General features: G+C 45.7%; 1 pseudogene; it reads right to left on the bottom strand.

The window, feature by feature from the left end:
* Nucleotides 1-4887: 4887 nt before the first annotated feature.
* LOC147961097 (uncharacterized) lies at nt 4888-7252 on the bottom strand (annotated as a pseudogene).
* Nucleotides 7253-22804: the final 15552 nt, after the last annotated feature.

The following is a 22804-nucleotide window of genomic DNA, read 5'->3' as shown; positions in this document are numbered from 1 at the left end:
AGGTGGTGCCGGCGACGGGACGTTGCGAGCGATCGACGGTGGTTACGACGGACATTTAGAAGGTACTAAGTAAACCACACCTACATATGCAAACTAAGTGTTATTTTTGACCTCAAATTGCATATAAATCAAATACTAGCACATATATATAATTCCTCCCAAATTACTAAACTAAAAAATCAATCACTATATAAAGCATTGCACGAGCTAATCTAGGAATGAGAGATGAAAGGACAAAGTTGCTAACCTTTGTGATCATTTGAATGGATGGGGGCCTTCAAATCTTGACAAATTTTGGGCAAAATGTGTGAGGAGCTTGAGAGGAAGAGGGAAAAGAACAGAGAGGAGAGGGGAAAGGGATAGAACAAAGCGACCTTGGGTGGACGAAGGGTCTATGTAGGACGACCTTTAGTACCGGTTCGTGATACGACCCGGTACTAAAGGTGCTGGAGGGGCCCCGGACTGACAACATCTTGCCACCACTCACTTTAGTACCGGTTCGTGGCACGAACCGGAGCTAAAGGTTCGCCACGAACCGGTACTAATGAGAGAGGCCGGCTAGTCGTTGGAACCGGCACTAATGCACACATTAGTGCTGGCTCAAATTCAAACCGGCACTAATGTGCTTCACATTTGACCCTTTTTCTACTAGTGCTCGCTAAGTCAGGCTCAATCCCATTAAGCCATGTCCCAAATAACGTGTTAACAAAATTCGGTGGAGTAATATTGAAAGCAATGTGGACTGTCCGCCAAAGAACTTTGGCTAACAGGCAATCAAGAAAAAGGTGCTTAATTGTCTCATCCCGATCACAGAAACTACACCTAGTAGATCCTGTCCAATTACGCTTTGTCAGGTTGTCCTTGGTTAAAATTACTTGTTTATGGACAAACCACATAAACACTTTTATTTTCAAAGGAACTTTGACAGCCCAAACATGCTTGGAGGTAGGAATGAAGCTCGAATTGATAACATCAATATACATTGATTTAACTGTGAATACTCCAGACCTAGTGAGCTTCCAGCTTAATTCATCGGGTTGTTGGGAAAGCTGAACCTCCATCAGTCGCCTAACTAGACAGAGCCATTCTTCCCATCGATTGCCCGCTAGCAACCGTCTAAACTGAATATTAAGGGGGATAGATTGAAATATCGTTGCAACGAACACCTCACGACGTTGAACAATACGATATAAAGACGGGTATTGAATGGCCAAGGGTGTCTCTCCGAGCCAAGTATCCTCCCAGAACCGTGTACTAGTACCGTTGCCAATAATAAACTTTGTCCTATTAAACAAGGATTGTTTGACTTTCATTAGTCCTTTCCAGAAAAGGCGAGTCGGTCGGCCTAACTGTCACTTGTGACAAAGTTTTGGTCTGAAGGTACTTGCTACGAAGTATTTGTGCCCACGTGGCATCAGTTTCATGGGATAGCTTCCACAGCCACTTACTAAGAAGGCATCTGTTCTTAACTTCGAGATTCTCAATACCAAGACCCCCTTGGTCTTTCGGTCTACATATGATATCCTATTTAGCTAGCCGGTATTTTCTTTTTAGTTCATCACCCTGCCAAAAGAAACGCGATCAATAAAAGTCCAGTCTTTTCCTGACTCCAACTGGGACTTCAAAGAACGACAAGAGAAACATAGGCATACTCGTGAGCACCGAATTTATCAAAATTAGTCGGCCTCCGTATGACATGAGCTTTCCCTTCCAGCAACTCAGTTTCTTTTCAAATCGGTCTTCGATGCACTTCCATTCTCTGTTTGTCAGCTTACGGTGGTGGACTGGTATACCTAGGTAAGAAAAAGGTAACGCCCCCAAATCACACCCAAACAATTGCCTATAAGCCTCTTGTTCATCCTTGGCTCTACCAAAGCAGAACAACTCACTCTTGTGAAAGTTAATCTTTAGCCCAGTCAATTGTTCGAAAAGGCATAACACCAGCTTCATATTTCTCGCCTTGGCCAAGTCATGCTCCATAAAGATGATTGTATCATCAGCGTACTGAAGAATGGACACACCTCCATCAACAAGATGAGGTACCAAGCCACCTACTTGACCATTCTCCTTAGCCCTTCCTATCATAAGTGCTAACATATCAACCACAATGTTAAACAGGATAGGGGACATCGGATCTCCTTGTCTTAGGCCTTTATGTGTCTGGAAGTAATGACCAATATTGTCATTCACCTTAATTCCAACACTCCCTTTTTGCGTAAATGATTTAACCTGGCGGCGTCAGGCTTCATCAAAACCTTTCATACGCAATGCCTGTTGGAGGAATGGCCATTTGACTTTATTGTACGCTTTCTCGAACTCCACCTTAAAAATTACTCCATCTAATTTTTTAGAATGGATTTCATGGAGCGTTTCATGAAGGACAACCACCCCTTCAAGGATGTTTCTATCCGGCATGAAAGCAGTTTGGGACTGTTGCACCACAGAATGCGCAATCTGTGTGAGCCTATTAGTCCCGACCTTGGTGAAGATTTTGAAACTAACATTGAGAAGGCAGATCGGCCTGAACTACTCAATTCTCACAACATCCGTTTTCTTAGGAAGCAAAGTGATAGTTCCAAAATTCAAGTGAAATAAATGAAGATGTCCAGAGAACAGATCATGGAACATAGGTAACAAATCCCCCTTAATAATGTGCCAGCACTTTTTGTAGAACTCAGCCGGGAAACCATCCGTTCCGGGAGCCTTATTGTTTTTCATCTGTGCAATAGCATCAAACACCTCCTTCTCTGAGAACGGGGCAACCAGGATATCATTATCAGCAGCTGATAGTTGAGGCACATCCTCAATCCTGGACTCATCGAGGGACACATAGCTATCCTCGGGAGGTCCAAATAACTGCTTGTAATATTCGGTTATATAAGTTTTTAGGTTATCATGTCCTAAAATAGTTCCTTCATCTTGCTCAAGCTAAAAGATTCTCTTCTTTCTATGCTTGCCATTAGCAATCAAGTGGAAGAATTGAGTATTCGTGTCCCCCTGGACAATTTTGCGGACCTTAGCCCGCAATGCCCACTTCAATTCTTCTTCGCGGAGAAGTTCTTTCAATCTCTTCTCCGCCTCGATTTTAACCTGAAGCTCTGCTGGCTGCAAAATCGTGGATTCAGCCTGTAAGTCAAGTGTCTAAAAAAGAGAAAGGAGCCTGTCCTTTTCAATCTTATACACCCCACTAAGATGCTTAGCCCACCCCCTTAAGAAGCATCTCAAATGCCTAATCTTATTCTGCCAACGCTCGACCGAAGTCCTACCTCCTGCACCCTTAGCCCATTCCCTGGCAATCAGGTCCAAGAAACCTTCGCGTTTAAACTAGGCCATCTCGAAAGAAAAGGTATTTTTGTTTCCCACGTGGTTCGGCTCCCCCAAGTCCACGAACAAAGGAGTGTGATCGGATATTCCACGCGAGAGGGCTTGTACCATTACGAGAGGGTACTTCTGTTCCCACTCAACGCTCACGAGAACTCGATCAAGCTTTTCGTACGTCGGGTTTGGCAAAGCATTAGCCCAGGTAAACTTTCTACCAGAAAGCTCTATCTCCCTCAGATCCAAGCTTTCAATAATGGTATTGAACATAAACGACCACCTGCCGTCAAAATTACCGTTGTTCTTCTCCTCTCTCCTCCTAATGATATTGAAGTCACCTCCAACTAAAATTGGAAGATGCTCAAACCCACAGATTCGAACAAGGTCTGCCAAAAACTCCGGTTTAAGCTCGGGTTGTGCGGCACCATATACCGCCACCAAAGCCCAGTTGAAACCATCGGCTTTAGACTTGACTTGAAACTTAACCGCAAAGTCACCCATCACTATGCTGCGGACTTCTAGCGAGTCGCATCTCGCACTAAGCAAGATCCCACCCGGTCTTCCTCGTGGAGGAAGGCAATGCCAATCGATGTCAACACCGCCCACAAGAGAGGTAAGAAACTGGGCGCAAAGTTCTCACGACCAGTTTCCGAGAGAGCAATAAAATCTAATCGATGCTCTAAAGATGCCTCAGCAAGAAACCTTCTTTTAGCCAAGTCTTTCAGACCTCTGCTATTCCAAAAGATTCCTTTCATAATTCATCATGAAATTTTTTGGTAGTCCGAATCCTAGCACTCCTACGAACCGCAGAATCGGGATAAATCTTCCGTTTCCACTTGCGCTTTGGTTTACTAGGTTCTTCCACCCGGTCCTCATAACCGGGCTCAGTGGCACTAACTACTGTATTAGCTAGAGGAACATCATCATCCTCAGACTCATGGTTGGATGGTGCTAGATCTGCACACAAATTATCGAGCATTCGGACCCCCAACGCATTAATCTCATCATCATTCATGGGTTTTACCGCAGCCAGATTACGAATAGTCTCTAAGGCACGTTCCGCCTCCAAATCTAAAAGATCATTTACCGAATTGGAAATTTCACTATCATTAGCCCCTAGTGAAACTCCTAACTGGTTTGCATTATTTTATAATTTCCTCATTAGAAAAATGCAATAAAGAATTAGATATGTTGACGGACATACCAGTAGAGATCTCAGCATCTCGAAGCTTGGCCACCCTCATAGTGCACCTCTGCTGCATGTCATCAACCTCCGGGTGGTCCTGGAGACGAGAACTCATCCGTCGCCCCGCAGATACTGGGTCGGGGATCCCACCAAAGGCAATAACCTCCTCCCAAGTAGTGCCACTCGGAGGAGGTGGTGGCGGAGGGATCCCAAGGCGTACGGACGGAAAGCCGGGGGAGGGAGGCGCCGGCGCCGCCTGCCCTAGCACTCATCCCGCCCCAACCCTCAAGCCTGAGGGCGTCGTCGTCCCGACTGCCGAGGGAGAAGGAAGTGCCGGGGCCACCTGCCCCAGACTCCCGCCCAGTACCACCGGGGATATAGCCTCAGTAGCCGGTGCCGAAGGGGAAGGAGCCGGGGCCACCTGCCCCAGACGGTCTCCCCCATGGCCGGCCGTCGCCGGTGCGACAAGCGTCGTTGGCGTCAGGATATGGGGAGAATAATTCGCGGCCACCTGCCCCGAACTCCCCCCTAGGCATAACCACCGAAGCGGCCAACATCTGTCCGCCCGTGACCACTGGTGGCGCTGGGAGGGGCGGAACCTCCTGAGGCTCCACGTCCCCTCCCCCTTCCAAGGTCGACGCCGAGTGTACCGTCACACGGTCGCCCACCACGGGATGATCAGCAGTCCCAAAATCCAGCACTGGGAGCGAGCACTCAAAAGCATCATCAGACTCAACCCGGTCGCTCTAAAGCCTAGGAGGAGCAGACGCAGGCTGAAAGGATCCAAACCGCAAAGTACTCTTCGGGACTGACGGACATGGGGCCAGCTCTACTCCGGACCCAGCCTCGGGTAACTGAGCCACTGGTCCCCATCCGTTCGACCTTTCTCGTCTAGCCTCATCAGTCTGATCCTCCCTAGCACCCGCATTGTCGTCACCCTCGTGCATATCCACATCAGCCCCATTAACCGCCTCAGCAAACAACTCTGAATCCTCAATCTCAATCTCTAGAGGGAACACCACGCCCCTATAAGTCCAGTTAACCACATCCGAGACGAACTCGATGTCCAGAACACTCACTAGCAATCGGGCCACCCCATGTGCACGAGTGAAAGCCATATCCACTTTCTCAGTTTTGCCTACCATGATCCCTAGACTAGCCACAACCCGAACATCCGTCAGAGACTCAGAGGGTGCCCCAGAAAACCGCAGCCACACCTGAGTGAGGGGCTTTCCCTTAGGCTCCACTTTCTTCCACTCGTGAAACTCTAGAATGCAATTAGTGCCGGGGACCTTGCACAACCCAAAGCTCTGTAACCGCCGCAAGTCCTCTACCGATGGGAAATCAACTCTGAACACATGCTCCTCGATGTGGACAAGCTCCCACTGAAAATCACCAGGAGCCAGTTCCTGAAGCCTCTGCACAATCTAAGCTTCAGAGACCGCTCCTTGGGTAGCTTTCACAATTCCAGTGGTAGTCAAGCTTTGCGTCTCAACTGGAATCTCTCTCGTAGCCGGGGACTCAAAAAACATCAGCTGAGCACAATATACTCCATACATTGTAAGAGCCGGAGCCTGATCACGCAGAAGTGGGCAATCTCCTGTGGCATGCGCTGGCTTACCACACGTATCACACAACTCAGCCACGCACTCAGCAATGAAGTGACCCTTCTCACCACATCGATAGCATATCATCTTCTCCTTCCTCCGCGCCCACTTGGACGCCCTCTCAGACTCAGACCTGATACCTTTGTCAGCTGAAGCACCAGTCATAGCAACATCCGTGTTGTCCAAAGCCCTCACTACCTCCATAGCCTGGCTAGTCAGTGCGGTCACCTGAGGGGAATCGGTCGCTCGCCACCTCGGTAGCCTGCTGGTCCACAACAGCCGGCGGTGGAGGCTGTCTGCGGAATCGACCACGACCTCCCCCGCGACCACCATGGTGTCCACGGTAGCCACCTCTCTGCCGGTAGTCCGGCCCAGAAGCACCCTCAACGAAACCGCCCGGAGGGCCAAAGAACGGCCTCTCAGCGGAACCATCACTCTGCCAAGCATAACCACGGCCACCTCCCGTAGATGACGATCCACGGTGCTGACCATCCCCATAAGCATCATGGCCATCGTTCCCCCACTGTTCATGGGGCGGATCAGTAGACTCTCCAGCCATCTTGTCTTGTCTCGTCTGCGTATGTCCCAAGCGCATTTGCGTCAGCCTTGCCACATAGTGAGGCGGCGGCGCGGCCCGAGACTGCACGCCAGTATTAGTGGCCTGGGAATTGACTTGACCAACTGGCCGAGGGCCATTATACAATGGCTGCCTCGGTCGACCAGCTCCATGCCCCACCGCCGTAGGGTTCAGAGGCCTCGGCAGAGCCGCGCCACGCCCCGTGGCCAAAGCTGCCGAGTTAGGCGGCGGCGGCCGAAACCCGGGCTGTACGCCAAGGCCACGACCAGCTGTCACCGCGGTCGCTCCACCAGGAGAACCAGTGCCCCGTCCCCCAGACAAGGGTGGCACCCCACCTCGACCGGCGCCATGCACGGGCAGGGAAGGAGCGGCCCGTACACTGCCAACGCCCAACGGCGGCGCACCACCGCCGCGGCCACCCCGCGGGAGATGAGGCCTTTGCGGGCACCTGCGGCGCACCACCGCCGCGGCCAACCCCCCTGCCAGAAGAGGCCTTTGCGGGCACCGGTGGCCCGCCGCGCCCAGCCATGGTCCCGAGAGGCGGAATGCGCCGAGCCCGGTCATCCCCCGCCGAAAGAACTCGCCGCGTTGGCGTGGGACGAAGAACCCTAGGGCGCTGCGATGGGGGCGGAAGCGATGATCGGGAGACGCTGCATGCGTCGACCCTCTCGACGTGCTCAATAGGCGGTTCTATCTGGGCCACATACCCAGCAGACCCCGACCCAGAGACACCCAGCGGCCCATCAACATATCGCCTCCCCTCGCGGCCCAGGAGCGAATTCAAACGCTCCTGTGAGCCGCTCTGATCTGAGACGCCCTGACCGGTGGCGGCGCTGCCGCGGTCACCTCCGGCGCCGGTCGAGCCCATGCCCGACGAGGTAATTTTCTTCTAGTAACTGTAGTCCAAGAATCCGACCGAATCATATCGAGAATAGTCAAGTTGGGAAGATGTACCTTAGGTATGGGGCCTTTCCATGGCCAGATCGCGGACGCCGCCGTCCTACGATGGACAATCCGGCGAACTACCTCCACGTTGTCCTCCGGAAGCAGACCTTGCCGCGCCGGATCGTCAATCGGCACGACACCCTGCACACATGTAGCCACTTCCTCCTCTGAATACCCAGTTTGGAAAGCCTTACAGATCACATCCGATGTCGTCTGCGAGCCGGAGCTGTCCCGTCGTCATCATCCTCTTCGTCAGGGTCTGCGAGCACCCAAAACCATCCTCCGATGTTTGGCTTAGGTACTATACTCTTGGAGTCCGACGCGAGATCGACAAGTTCAATCGGCCCCTCCTCAAGCAATCTCTCCCGCACGTAGTCATGAATGATAATTTGAAAATCATAAATAGTAAAACATGCACCTACGTGGATCCGTTCATCCACATCCAAAAGGTGGCCCGCAAGAATGTCATGATCTCGATCTCGACCCGTCGTCCATCTTGATGCCGCATGATAGTAGAGGAATCCGTCCCTCCCTGATCCAATCTTTTGGACGTCATCAAAATGAATCCTCCATCTGGCGTGGGCCAAATGAGTATCGTCCTGATCCAGATCCGCATCAGACTCAGCTCGGGCCGGCCCCTCCTGAGTCGGCCCCGACGATGGCAGTGCTAGCGCCGGCGGCGGTGGTTCTGGTGGCACATGCGAGGCCTCCAGCACTGGCGGCGGTGGTTCTGGTGGTGGCGGGGACGATGGCGGCGGGATCGCCCTGCTATCGCCCGCACCCTCTCTTCCCATAGTCCTCACCCACTATGAACTATATGTCGTAGGCTTTGCCCATTAACTGCAAATGTCAACTGAATGGTGATGCATGCCATCAGCCCTATCACATTCTTTGCACCTAATCAGATAATATTTTGAAATCCACATGCTCCATCCCATATTTTTAGTACTTAATGTTCACTTTTGTTAGCATATAGTGTGCCTAATGGGTTGCTAGTTCAAGCATGACTTCTCTCTACTCCACCTCATTTGTCGTTTTTTCTACCTCATACTTACTATTTATGATCCAGATCATTATGATGAAAGACGATGTTCTGTCACAACGGAGTCCATTAGAGCATCTCTAGCCGCGCCCTCAACAGGCTCCCCAGGCCACTTTTTCGGCACCGGCGCCAAAAAAACGCCCCAGTCGCGCCCCCAGGACGCCGAAAATCGCCGGTTCGGCCCTTTTTTCTGCCCGGCGGTCACAGGCTGAACCCGGCGCACTGGGGGCAATTGGGGGCTCCGGCGCAAGGGAAAAGCGCGGCAAGCCCACACCGTCAGGGGAAGTCACAGTTTTCTTCCCCAACTCGCCTCCCACCCCCCGCGCCCTCGGCCGCCACTAGCTATATCCCGGCGCCGCCCGCCGCCCTTCACCGCTAGATAGCCATTCCCCGCCGGAAAAATAGCAGAGCTTTGCCGCGGCAGCCCCTCCAACAACAGCTAGGCGTTTCCTGCCGCCGTTTCCGGCCGAGGAGGGGCAGTTCAGCGGCGGGTACACGCCCAACCGGACGCAAGGTGTTCGGCGATTTGCCTGCCTCGGCGATGGACTCGGATGACGAGGAAGCGCTCGCCGCGCTGCTGGAGGAGGAAGCCGAGGCCGACGTCCAGGAAGAAGAGCATCTCATGGTGTTGGCCGCCCTCGCCCAGCTGCTGGCGAGCAATGAAAAGCCGCAGCGAGGTGGCTCGGTGCCGAGGCGGGTGAAAGCAAAGAACCGGCGTCGTCTCGAAGGCTACTGCATGCTCTATGATAACCCATAAGTATAGGGGATCGCAACAGTTTTTGATAAGTAAGAGTGTCGAACCCAACGAGGAGCAAAAGGTAGAACAAATATTCCCTCAAGTTCTATCGACCACCGATACAACTCTACGCACGCTTGACGTTCGCTTTACCTAGAACAAGTATGAAACTAGAAGTACTTTGTAGGTGTTGTTGGATAGGTTTGCAAGATAATAAAGATTACGTAAATAAAAAGTAGGGGCTGTTTAGATAAAGAAACGATAAAGTAAATATAGCGAGTGTGGAAAAGTGGTGGTAGGAGTTGCGAAATTGTCCTTAAGCAATTGACTACTTTACTAGACCGATAGCAAGTATTATGTGGGAGAGGCCACTGCTAGCATGTCATTCCTGACTTGGAGTTCTATGCACTTATGATTGGAACTATTAGCAAGCATCCGCAACTACTAATGTTCATTAAGGTAAAACCCAACCGTAGCATTAAGATATATTTGTCCCCCTTCAATCCCGTATGCATCAATTTCTATGCTAGGTTTAAGCTTCTATCACTCTTGCCCTCCAATACATAGTCCTATCAACATACAACTAACCCTATGGTGTGATCCATGCGCGCGCTCATATGATGGGCACCAAAGGACAACAACATAACCACAAGCAAATTAAATCAATCATAGCAATTCATCAACCATTCATAGGACAACGAAAATCTACTCAGACATCATAGGATGGCAACACATCATTGGATAATAATATGAAGCATAAAGCACCATGTTCAAGTATAGGGTACAGCGGGTTGCGGGAGAGTGGACCATTGTAGATAGAGGGGGGAAGGTGATGGAGATGTTGGTGAAGATGGCGGAGGTGTTGGTGAAGATCGCGGTGATGATGATGACGGCCACGATGGCGTTCCGGCGCCACCAGAGGAGAGGAGGAGAGGGGCCCCCTTCTTCCTCTTCTTCCTTGACCTCCTCCCTAGATGGGAGAAGGGTTTCCCCTCTGGTCCTTGGCCTCCATGGCATGGGAGGGGCGAGGGCCCCTCCGAGATTGGATCTATCTCTCTGTTTCTCTCTGGCTCTGCGTTCTCTTCTGGCTCTGTTTCACCGTTTCGTATATATATAGAGATCCGTAACTCCGATTGGCCTGAAACCTTCGCCGTGATTTTTTTTCTGAATATTAGCTTTCTTGCGGTAAAAGAAGAGCGGCAACCGCCTTACGGTGGGCTCACGAGGGTAGGGGGCGCGCCCTAAGGGGGCGGCGCCCCCCCGCCTCGTGACCACCTCGGGCACTGGTTCGCGTTGATTTTCCTTCCGAATTTTCCATATTTTCCAAAAATAAGCTCCGTCCGTTTTTATCCCGTTTGTACTCCGTTTGATATGGATATTCTACGAAACCAAAAACATGCAACAGACAGGAACTGGCACTGGGCACTGGATCAATATGTTAGTCCCAAAAATAATATAAAAAGTTGCCAAAAAGTATATGAAAGTTGAATAATATTGGCATGGAGCAATCAAAAATTATAGATACGACGGAGACATATCAGCATCCCCAAGCTTAATTCCTGCTCGTCCTCGAGTAGGTAAATGATAAAAAAGATAATTTTTGATGTGGAATGCTACCTAGCATAATCTTGATCATATGTCTAATCATGGCATGAATATTAAGACACGAGTGATTCAAAGAAATAATCTATCATTTGACATAAAAACAATAATACTTCACGCCCACTAATAAAGCAATCATGTCGTTTCAAAATAACATGACCAAAGAAAGTTATCCCTACAAAATCATATAGTCTGGCTATGCTCCATCTTCACCACACAAAATATTCACATCATGCACAACCCCGATGACAAGCCAAGCAATTGTTTCATACTTTTGACGTTCTCAAACCTTTTCAACTTTCACGCAATACATGAGCGTGAGCCATCGACATAGCATTATAGGTGGAATAGAATATGATGGTGGAGAAGACAAAAAGGAGGAGATAGTCTCACATCAACTAGGCGTATCAATGGGCTATGGAGATGCCCATCAATAGATATCAATGTGAGTGAGTAGGGATTGCCATACAATGGATGCACTAGAGCTATAAGTGTATGAAAGCTCTAACTGAAACTAAGTGGGTGTGCATCCAACTTGCTTGCTCATGAAGACCTCGGGCATTTGAGGAAGCCCATCATCGGAATATACAGGCCAAGTTCTATAATGAAAATTCCCACTAGTATATGAAAGTGATAACTCAAGAGACTCTCTATATGAAGAACATGGTGCTACTTTGAAGCACAAGTGTGGAAAAAGGATAGTAGCACTGCCCCTTCTCTCTTTTTCTCTTTTTTTAAGTGGGCTTCTTTGGCCTATTTTTTTATTTGGGCTTCTTTGGCCTCTTTTATTTTTTTGTGAAGTCCGGAGTCTCATCCCGAATTATGGGGGAACCATAGTCTCCATCATCCTTTCCTCACTGGAGCAATGCTCTAATAATGATGATCATCACACTTTTATTTACTTACAACTCAATATTACAACTCGATACTAGAACAAAGATATGACTCTATATGAATTCCTCCGGCGGTGTACCGGGATGTGCAATGATCTAGCGTAGAAATGACATCAAAAAACGGACAAGCCATGAAAACATCATGCTAGCTATCTTACGATCATGCAAAGCAATATGACAATGAATGCTCAAGTCATGTATATGATGATGACGGAAGTTGCATGGCAATATATCTCGGAATGGCTATGGAAATGCGATGATAGGTAGATATGGTGGCTGTTTTGAGGAAGGTATATGGTGGGTTTATGGTACCGGCGAAAGTTGCGCGGTACTAGAGAGGCTAGCAATGATGGAAGGGTGAGAGTGCGTATAATCCATGGACTCAACATTAGTCATAAAGAACTCACATACTTATTGCAAAAATCTATTAGTCATCGAAACAAAGTACTACGCGCATGCTCCTAGGGGGATAGATTGGTAGGAAAAGACCATCGCTCGTCCCCGACCGCCACTCATAAGGAAGACAATCAATAAACACCTCATGCTCCGACTTCGTTACATAACGGTTCACCATACGTGCATGCGACGGGACTTGCAAACCTCAACACAAGTATTTCTTAGTTTCACAATTACTCGACTAGCATGACTCTAATATCACCACCTTTATATCGCAAAACTATTGCACGGAATCAAACATATCATATTCAGCGATCTACAAGTTTATGTAGGATTTTATGACTAACCATGTGAATGACCAGTTCCTGTCATCTCTCTAAACAGATATAAGTGAAGAAAGAGAGTTTAATTCTTTCTACAAAAGATATGCCCACGCTCTAACAAATATAAGTGAAGCAAAAGAGCATTCTACAAATGGCGGTTGTCTAAGTGAAGAGAAACAGGCAATCCAAACTTCAAATGATATAAGTGAAGCACATGAAGCATTCTATAAAGCCATACTCAAAAGATATAAGTGAAGTGCAATGAGCATTCTATAAATCAACCAAGGACCATCTCATACTAGCATGGTGCATAAAAGAAAAATGAAAACCTAAATGTAAAAGACGCTCCAAGATTGCACATATCGCATGAATGAAACGAATCCGAAAACATACCGATACTTGTTGAAGAAAGAGGGGATGCCTTCCCAGCATCCCCAAGCTTAGACGCTTGAGTCTCCTTGAATATTTACTTGGGGTGCCTCGGGCATCCCCAAGCTTGAGCTCTTGCCTCTCTTCCTTCTTCTCACGTCGAAACCTTCTCAATCATCGAACACTTCATCCACACAAAACTTCAACAGAAAACTCGGTAAGATCCGTTAGTATAATAAAGCAAATCACTACTCTAAGTACTGTTGCAAACCAATTCATATATTTTTTTTGCATTGTGTCTACTATAATATAACTTTTTCATGCTTTAATCCACTGATATAAATTGATAGTTTTATCAAAACAAGCAAACTATGCATCAAAAACAGAATCTGTCTAAAACAGAACAGTCTGTAGTAATCTGAACATTCACCATACTTCTGATACCTGAAAAATTCTACCAGAATTAGGAAAAATAAGCAATTTGTATAGGAAGACAGTGCAAAAAGAATCAGAACCATTTGACGTTCCAGCTAAAAATGTAAAATCGCGCACTACAGCCAAAGTTTCTGTCCTACACCGTACAAACCATCAAGCAAATGTAAACATCCTAAAGGCAAACCTTGGCACATTATTTTTATAATACAATGGAATTGTACAAGGGGATAATTATTTTTATTGAAAAGTTTCTGCAATCAAGATTCACAAAGTTTCCGTGAGCATGAACAAAGTTCAAGGCTAGCTCCCACTGCAACAATGCTTGTCTTTCTCACTTTCACTTTCCTTTTTGAAAAAGTTTTGGGTTCCCCTCTTTATTTTTGTTGTTTTTAAACTATATGAAAGCACTCAACAGAAATAAATGACTCTCTAAAACTTCCGGGTTGTCTCCCTGGCAGCGCTTTCTTTAAAGTCATTAAGCTATGCATATAGTGCTCAAGTAGTGAATCCACCCGGATCCCAAGGTATATCAAAGACAATTTTAATTAACAATGATTTGTAATTTAGTAGTGCGCACAAAGCAACATATATAAAGCAATGACGAAGCCTAACTCTCTTCCTATGCATCGGCATGTCATAAAAGAACAATTCATGCACACATAGTAAAGGCCAAAGCATAGTATAAACAATTTCTTCCAATTTTATCATATTGGAAACATAGAGAGGTGGAGATATAGTTCCTCTCTCATAATAATTGCAAGTAGGAGCAGCAAGCACATGCATATTATATTTATCAAAATCATCATGTGCAACGGTAAAAGGCAACCCATCAATATAATCCTTAATAAGTGCAAACTTCTCCGATATAGTGTAGTCGGGAGAATTCAAAAAGATAATAGGACTATCATGCGTGGGTGCAATAGCAAAAATTTCATGTTTAACATAAGGAACTATAGAAAGTTCATCTCCATAAGCATAATTCATATTGGCATCTTGGCCATAAGCATATCAAGCATCATCAAAAAGGGATATTTCAAAAGAATCATAGGGATCATAACAGTCATCATAGCAATCATCCTTCGGTAAGCACGAAGGGGAATTAAACAATGTATGAGTTGAAGAGTTACTCTCATTAGAAGGTGGGCACGGGTGATCAATCCGCTCTTCCTCCTTTTGTTCTTCGCTTTCCTCCTCATCTTTTTCATCCAATAAGCTCACAGTGTCATCAACTTCTTCTTCCATAGATTCCTGCAAAATATTAGTCTCTTCTTGGATAGCGGGGACTTTCTTAATAAGTGCATTAATTTCATAATTGTATTCATAATTCTCATAGCAATATTTGAGGATAGCTAAATTTTCAGATCTATAACAAGCATCATCAAAATCTTCAAACTCTTTAAACATAGATTCAATTTCATAAGCACCCTTAAAAGCAACAAATTCTTCTATTTGTTCCACATCATAGTAATCATATATACCATTAGCATAAGAAGCCAAGGTTTCATTATCATTAAATTCACATGAAAAGGGAAGGTGTGGAGCCTTCACCTTAGAGCAACAAGTATAATCATATCTCAAGCATAGTTGCCTAGCATACCAATTCAATATATGAATTTGATCCCATAATAGTTTCCCTTTTTGTGTCAAGTGGTAATCCATAAAGTATTCACGTTGATCCAACGTTACTCCCATTACATAATTGAATGGGGTTTTCTCAGGATTATTAAAGTAGTACATAATATCTTTCACATAACCAGCATCGAGGGTTTTAGGAGGTTCCCCATCTCCATGAGCAGAAAGTACACCTATTTTTTTTGGTATTTCGTGTTCCATATCCATAATTAAAGATAGAGAACAACTAAGAACAGCAAATAAAAATTACTTAGTGATAAAGAAAACAAGCACACACGAGAATATTCACCCCACGCTATTGCTCCCCGGCAACGGCGCCAGAAAAAGGTCTTGATAACCCACAAGTATAGGGGATCGCAACAGTTTTCGATAAGTAAGAGTGTCGAACCCAACGAGGAGCTAAAGGTAGAACAAATATTCCCTCAAGTTCTATCGACCACCGATACAACTCTACGCACGCTTGACGTTTGCTTTACCTAGAACAAGTATGAAACTAGAAGTACTTTATAGGTGTTGTTGGATAGGTTTGCAAGATAATAAAGATTACGTAAATAAAAAGTAGGGGCTGTTTAGATAAAGAAACAATAAAGTAAATATAGCGAGTGTGGAAAAGTGGTGGTAGGAGTTGCGAAATTGTTCTTAAGCAATTGACTACCTTACTAGACCGATAGCAAGTATTATGTGGGAGAGGCCACTGCTAGCATGTCATCCCTGACTTGGAATTCTATGCACTTATGATTGGAACTATTAGCAAGCATCCGCAACTACTAATGTTCATTAAGGTAAAACCCAACCATAGCATTAAGATATATTGGTCCCCCTTCAATCCCGTATGCATCAATTTCTATGCTAGGTTGAAGCTTCTGTCACTCTTGCCCTCCAATACATAGTCCTATCAACATACAACTAACCCTATGGTGTGATCCACGCGCGCGCTCATATGATGGGCAGCAAAGGATAGCAACATAACCACAAGCAAATTAAATCAATCATAGCAATTCATCGACCACCGATAGGACAACGAAAATCTACTCAGACATCATAGGATGGCAACACATCATTGGATAATAATATGAAGCATAAAGCACCATGTTCAAGTAGAGGGTACAGCGGGTTGCGGGAGAGTGGACCGCTGTAGATAGAGGGGGAAGGTGATGGAGATGTTGGGGAAGATGGCGGGGGTGTTGGTGAAGATCGCGGTGATGATGATGATGGCCACGACGGCGTTCCGGCGCTACCGGAGGAGAGGGGGAGAGGGGCCCCCTTCTTCCTTGACCTCCTCCCTAGATGGGAGAAGGGTTTCCCCTCTGGTCCTTGGCCTCCATGGCATGGGAGGGGCGAGAGCCCCTCCGAGATTGGATCTATCTGTCTGTTTCTCTCTGGTTCTGCGTTCTCTTCTGGCTCTGTTTCACCGTTTCGTATATATATGGAGATCCATAACTCCGATTGGCCTGAAACCTTTGCCGTGATTTTTTTCTGAATATTAGCTTTCTTGCAGCAAAAGAAGAGCGTCAACCGCCTTACGGTGGGCTCACGAGGGTAGGGGCGCGCCCTAAGGGGGGGCTGCCTCATGACCACCTCGGGCACTGCTTCGCGTTGATTTTCCTTCCGAATTTTCTATATTTTCCAAAAATAAGCTCCGTCCGTTTTTATCCCGTTTGGACTCCGTTTGATATGGATATTCTGCGAAACCAAAAACATGCAACAGACAGGAACTGACACTGGGCACTGGATCAATATGCTAGTCCCAAAAATAATATAAAAAGTTGCCAAAAAGTATATGAAAGTTGAATAATATTGGCATGGAACAATCAAAAATTATAGATACGAGGAGACGTATCACTCTACTCCGACTACTTCGCTGATGCTCCACTTCACAGCGAGAAAACATTTCGGCGCCGTTATCGGATGAGCCGAAAGCTCTTCCTCAGGATTGTGAATTCCATCCGGGAGTTCGACAACTACTTCAAGTGCAAGATGGATTGCACCGGCGCCCTTGGATTCACCTCCATTCAGAAGTGCACGACAGCGATGAGGATGCTTGCATACGGAGCTCCCGGTGATTCACTCGACGACTATGGGTGCATGGTCGAGTCCACCAGCATAGAGTGTTTCTACAAGTTCTGTCGGGCAGTGGTGGCAGTGTTTGGACCGCAATACTTGAGAACACCCAATGCGGAAGACACTGCTCGGATCCTAGCACAGAATGCAGCAAGAGGATTTCCTGGGATGCTTGGAAGCATCGACTGCATGCATTGGAAATGGAATAATTGCCCATTTGCTTGGCAGGGGATGTACAAAGGCGCCAAAGGCGGTTGTAGTGTGGTATTTGAGGCTGTGGCCACACATGACCTCTGGATTTGGCACTCCTTCTTTGGCATGCCAGGAACTCACAATGACATCAACGTGCTGCAGTGCTCTCCTGTCTTTGCCAAGCTTGTTGAAGGTCATTCTCCTCCGGTGAACTTCGAAATCAATGGGCAGCACTACAACAAGGGGTACTATCTAGCTGATGGCATCTATCCGAGATGGTCGACATTTGTGAAGACGATCTCAAACCCTGTGGCAGGAGGCAAGAACGCCTGGTTTGCGAAGATTCAGGAGGCTTGCAGGAAGGATGTCGAGCGGGCATTTGGTGTGCTCCAATCTTGATTTGCTGTTGTCCGGTACCCCGCTCAGACCTGGTCCAAAGATCAAATGTGGGAGATTATGACTTGCTGTGTCATCTTGCACAACATGATCATCGAGAGCGAGCAAGAAGACCCAGTGTTTGACACTGAACCATACTACATGCAGGGTTCTCTAGCCGAAGTTGATCACCAGCTACTGGCAACCTGGACTGCCTATCTCAGTATGCGTCAGGAGATCCGAGACCCACAGGTGCATCATCAACTGCAGAAAGATCTGATTGAGCACCTATGGAGGCTCAAGGGGGACGCCGTGTGATGAAATATGAGTTTTTATCTGATGAACTATATAATTTGTATTGAACTATTTGTTGTTGTACTATTTTGTTGAAGTATTTGATTTTTCTGTGATGAAATATGTGATAAGAAAAAATTATGTTGATAATTGAACGCCGAGAGACGGCGAACCACGCCGAATATGGGCCTATTCTCGCCTATATGGGCCCTTTTATTCGCCGAAATGAGGCTGAAAAGTGGGTCAATTTCGACGCCTGGGGGCGACGACTGGGCACAAAACTGCCCCAGCGCCGATAGTATCGCCGGCTCGCCCCCAGGGGGCGATTTTTATGCGTCCGGGAGGGGGGGCAATGGCTGGAGATGCTCTTAGGCTGAAGGATTAGGTTGTCACCTCTTAAAGACAAACATCACTTTATCTACACCTCTTGTAAACCAAATGTATTTTCCAATTGTAAACATCCCACCGGATATGGTGAAAATTGCCATTGTCGGCTCACGATTTTTCTCACAAGGAATTTCCACATTTAACTTTAGGTGTTCATGTTCACTTCTTATTGCATCTCCATTGCTAACATGTCCTCTTTTTATTATGGTTAATTTAATCCAATCATTGTACTCTCTTCGGGTTTGAATGCTACCACCTCTTTATTCACACCATGTCCTTCTGCCTCCCTTATTTATACAAGGCATCCATTCTTTCCACCCTTGAAATGTTAAATTACCACTCATCCGGTGTTGTGAATTCAGGTCTGATGGTGTGATTCCAAACCATATCCTCATTCTGAATAGAATGATCAATCAACTGCCGAGATGAGGAGATTATGCTTATCTCTCATCTACCCAATTGGGCGTGAGACGTGTCAGGACAGGACAGTGTGCAACATCGGTTCTTTCAGGGGAACCAAACAATACTCTATTTACAATGCTCCAGTGTTCCGTGGCTAGTCCTTTGGTAGAAGCTTCGTTGGGATTGCATGCACCACCGTCTTACACTCATGGTGATGGCTGATCAGATGGTGACATGTATGGCGACCTGTGAAAGTGGGTACCGCCCTTGCTTCCCACGCTGCCCACCCCAGTGACACGGCCATGTGGTGGGCTAGCTGCACCGCCCTTCCAGTTGTGACCCACTTGACTGTGCATGTGACTCGCCACGCGTGATGTTCTTGTCCTTCCAATGATTTTACCGGACGATCCTCATTTACGCAGTCCTATGCATGGCGAAGGGAAAAGAGATTTACACCGCATGTGATGCATAGGGAGCTATTTCCTTAGTATTAAGCTAAAAAATTCAAAATATTTTGTCGGCAAACATAATAAAACTAAATGACAAATTAGTATGTTTGGGCCAAAATGACTTTATCATGTGCTAATGCGTTTGGGACCTCTTAGTAACTAGTACTTAGCAGGTATCAACGGCTGTCTATAGCTTTACATCAAGTTTTTTTAAGGGAAGTTTTATATCATCTTTGATTCGTATGACTCCATATATATAGAGTCTGAGTGAGGATTATCATAAATACACGCCGTGTGACAGCGTCCAGGAGCTTCATGCCCATACTGAGGTATACTGCTAATCACAAGTGGTGTTGCTTCCTCATGAACGCATGCATGGTTAGTACAAGATCAGTTGTCACACCCTCCATTCAGTCAAAATTTCCCAAAAGTTTATAAGGGCCTCTGCTCATATCCCAGATCTGACATATAGTCACGGGTGCGCATATATAAAACACTACTAGGAAAAGGCTTGCTAATGGCACACCTATTTTTCCTACTAATGGCCCACTTCAGGTGCGCCACTAGCATCACGTCATTAGAATTTTTTACTAATGGCGCATCACGCAGTGCGCCATTAGTATATCCCACGGTGCGCCATTAGTATGCCTCCCAGGGGGCCATATTTATTCATGTGCTCTGGCTTACTAAGGGCGCAACAGTTGATGATGCGTCACTAGTGTGCTCTGGCTTACTAATGGCGCACTAGTTGGTGGTGTGCCACTAGTATGAATATTAGAAATTTTTTTTCTTTTCTGATATTTGCACAGGTTACAAAATATATTACTGGACAGAATATAGACAGCACCACACAGCAACAGCAGATTCATCGAATACAATAGAAGATTAGTCTCTGAATACAATTCATCATATTAATCTCCGAATTCAAAAGACCGAACAAAGATAGAACATTACAAGTCTCGAGACCGCGAGTAGTGAGTTTGTCGAAAGTAATGCTGCATTCGGAGATATTTGAGAGATGTGTCCTCTCTTATCTCTGTGCTACTGCTACTGCTATGCCTAAACATGCCCTAAATACCCTATTTAAGGTAAAATAGCATAAAACAAAATAGACCCTGACTCTTCATTATAGAGAATGGAGATCATACTGTCTCCAATTCTTGCGCTTCGCTTCCTTTTGCTTCCAAGAACCTCCTTACGACTGTCCATACATTTTTCCATCCTTTGATTTGCATGTATCCACTTCTTTTAAAAATCTGGTATGGACAGTTGAGATTTGTAGAATGACCTGGCTGTATGTTCAAAACATTAAGGCTACCTTTCTGATACATCAAATGAGGCACACAATTCTCTGGGATCATCTGTTGAAAAACATAGTAATAACTTCATAGTTAGCAATGATGTACTAGTTTTAGAAGTATGCAAAAGATGCACGGATGTCGTAATAGTAAAAAATCTTACCAGGGTATCTCCATAGTAGTTACCGTAGTTGAACACATGCACTAGTGGCACATATTGACCATAATGTTGAAGAGTTTGATTGTAGATATTGTAATTCTCAATGTCAGTACAAAATCTGACCAGATGATTTTTCTCCTTGTAAGTTAATTCAGAGCCATCGATGTAGTGGGTTTTGTCTACCATCTCCCGCACATTCTTTAAACAATGAAAATACGTTGTCAATGGAAATAAGCTGTCAACTATTTTGAAATGAACAATATAAATTAGTTAATAATTAACTATGTTTGAGAAACTCACATAGCGGTAGAACTGGAGGCGTATCAACAAGGACCCAAATGTCCATATTGTCTTGGTCGATGCCAGGATCACCAAGATCCATGGTGACAAGCATACCCTCATCAAAACCATACATCTTGCAAAATGCTTCCCAATTTTTGCAACCAAAATGGGTTACGCTCCCAGAATTATACAGATTTACTTCAAAATCCATATCGTGATGAGTCCTTAGGTGAATTTTCTTTGTTTCAGAATTTTCATGGTCTTCAAAATCCATCCTCTCTAAGATATAGCGTCTTGCATGGCATGGGATAAGCTATACTCGAATCGTAAAAGATGAAAATTACACGTTGAAATAGTTGAAGTCATGCTTAATTATGAAAATAACACTTGTCGTCGTTGTCTACCGTTTCAACTTCGAAGGTCTCCTCGAGCTTAATGCTGAAGTGCCGATCATCGTCCAGGTGAGGCCTGTCGCACAGACCTCGATCATCGTGGCACCAGCCGCACTCCCCCGGAAGACTTTCGTCGTCCGATGACGACATGTCCTACGTTCATAATTCAAAACTACATCATCTCTTGCATTGGGTCCAATAAGATAATCCATAGTGTGGTGAAAACACGCCCTTCGAACTGGTTTGAGCTATTGGTGAATGGAGATGGTCCAAGATTTTCAGTAGTAAGAAGTGAAGTGGTAATTTTGAGAGCAAATGGTTAGGATGAGTGGTTCCTCTTTCCTGTTTAGCTTTATAATAGAATATTGTTAGTCATGCACACTTGTGCATTTTCAGCCAGGCCCAGTGGAGTTGGCCTAAAAACATTTCTTTCTTTAAGCCTGCTACATCTATCTCAAGTATTTATGGTCAAGGGTTAGCAGGGCCATCCAAATAGAATATGTGGTATGGGCTTTTTAGTAGGTCATCCTACCAGATTAGGGTTTATCGATGACGAGCAACTGACATTAGTAATAACTATGAGTTGATATCACACTTCTATATGTATAACACAAGAGGCAGTTGATCCTACTTAATTAAGTACTAAGATACCCCGGCCCATGCATTAGTCGCAAGTACCCCATATGTCCTATTTTTAGCAAAGTCATGCTAAAAATTATGGAAAATTTCAGCATGACCTTTGCTGAAAATAGGACATTATGGAGTACCCGAATTTGCCAGAACGGAAGTTAATCGACATTCCGACAAACTCAAGGGCCTCTCGGGATACCTGTAAAATCATCACGACACGATGGTCAAAGACAAAACCCAGCAAACTAGCACCACAATGTGCCTCTACTTTCATATGGATGAAAAGGCCACAGACCATATGGTCCTCTGCTTTCATATGGACAAAAATCTTGTAATACATTGTTAACAGGGCATGGATTTTACTCCTACAGTATCAGCATGAGAGATATTTAGCGCGTGCACTTGTGAGTATGTCTATGAGTTGTGACAATGTGGCAAAGTTGTACAAAAGAACTCAACCCTTTTTAGTTGGTACATAATATGTTCCTACATTATGACCATCTGTCTCAAAACATAAAAAAAATCATCTCTTTGTTAACGAAAAGCAAAGAACCTTCCAATGAATGTAATTTAATTAATGAGGTTTCACTTGACCAACATGCTCAGTCCTATCTTTGCTCCACAATTTGAAATATATTGCTCATTGGACTTATCTTGAAGAGCTAGCCATGATAAATTCAAATATCAAAATGAATTTAAATTTTCACACTATACCAAGTCTATAGAAGCCATAATAGGATTGTTGTGCGTTGATGCACGATTGTGATTACTAGCATTTAAAATCATGGATGCATCCATGTTTTCCTACAAAAAGATGAGCT

This window comes from Triticum urartu, chromosome 7A (assembly GCF_056163025.1).
Source record: "Triticum urartu cultivar PI428250 chromosome 7A, HENAU_Tu73, whole genome shotgun sequence".
NCBI lineage: Eukaryota > Viridiplantae > Streptophyta > Magnoliopsida > Poales > Poaceae > Triticum > Triticum urartu.
This window is presented reverse-complemented; position numbering and strand designations above follow the sequence as displayed.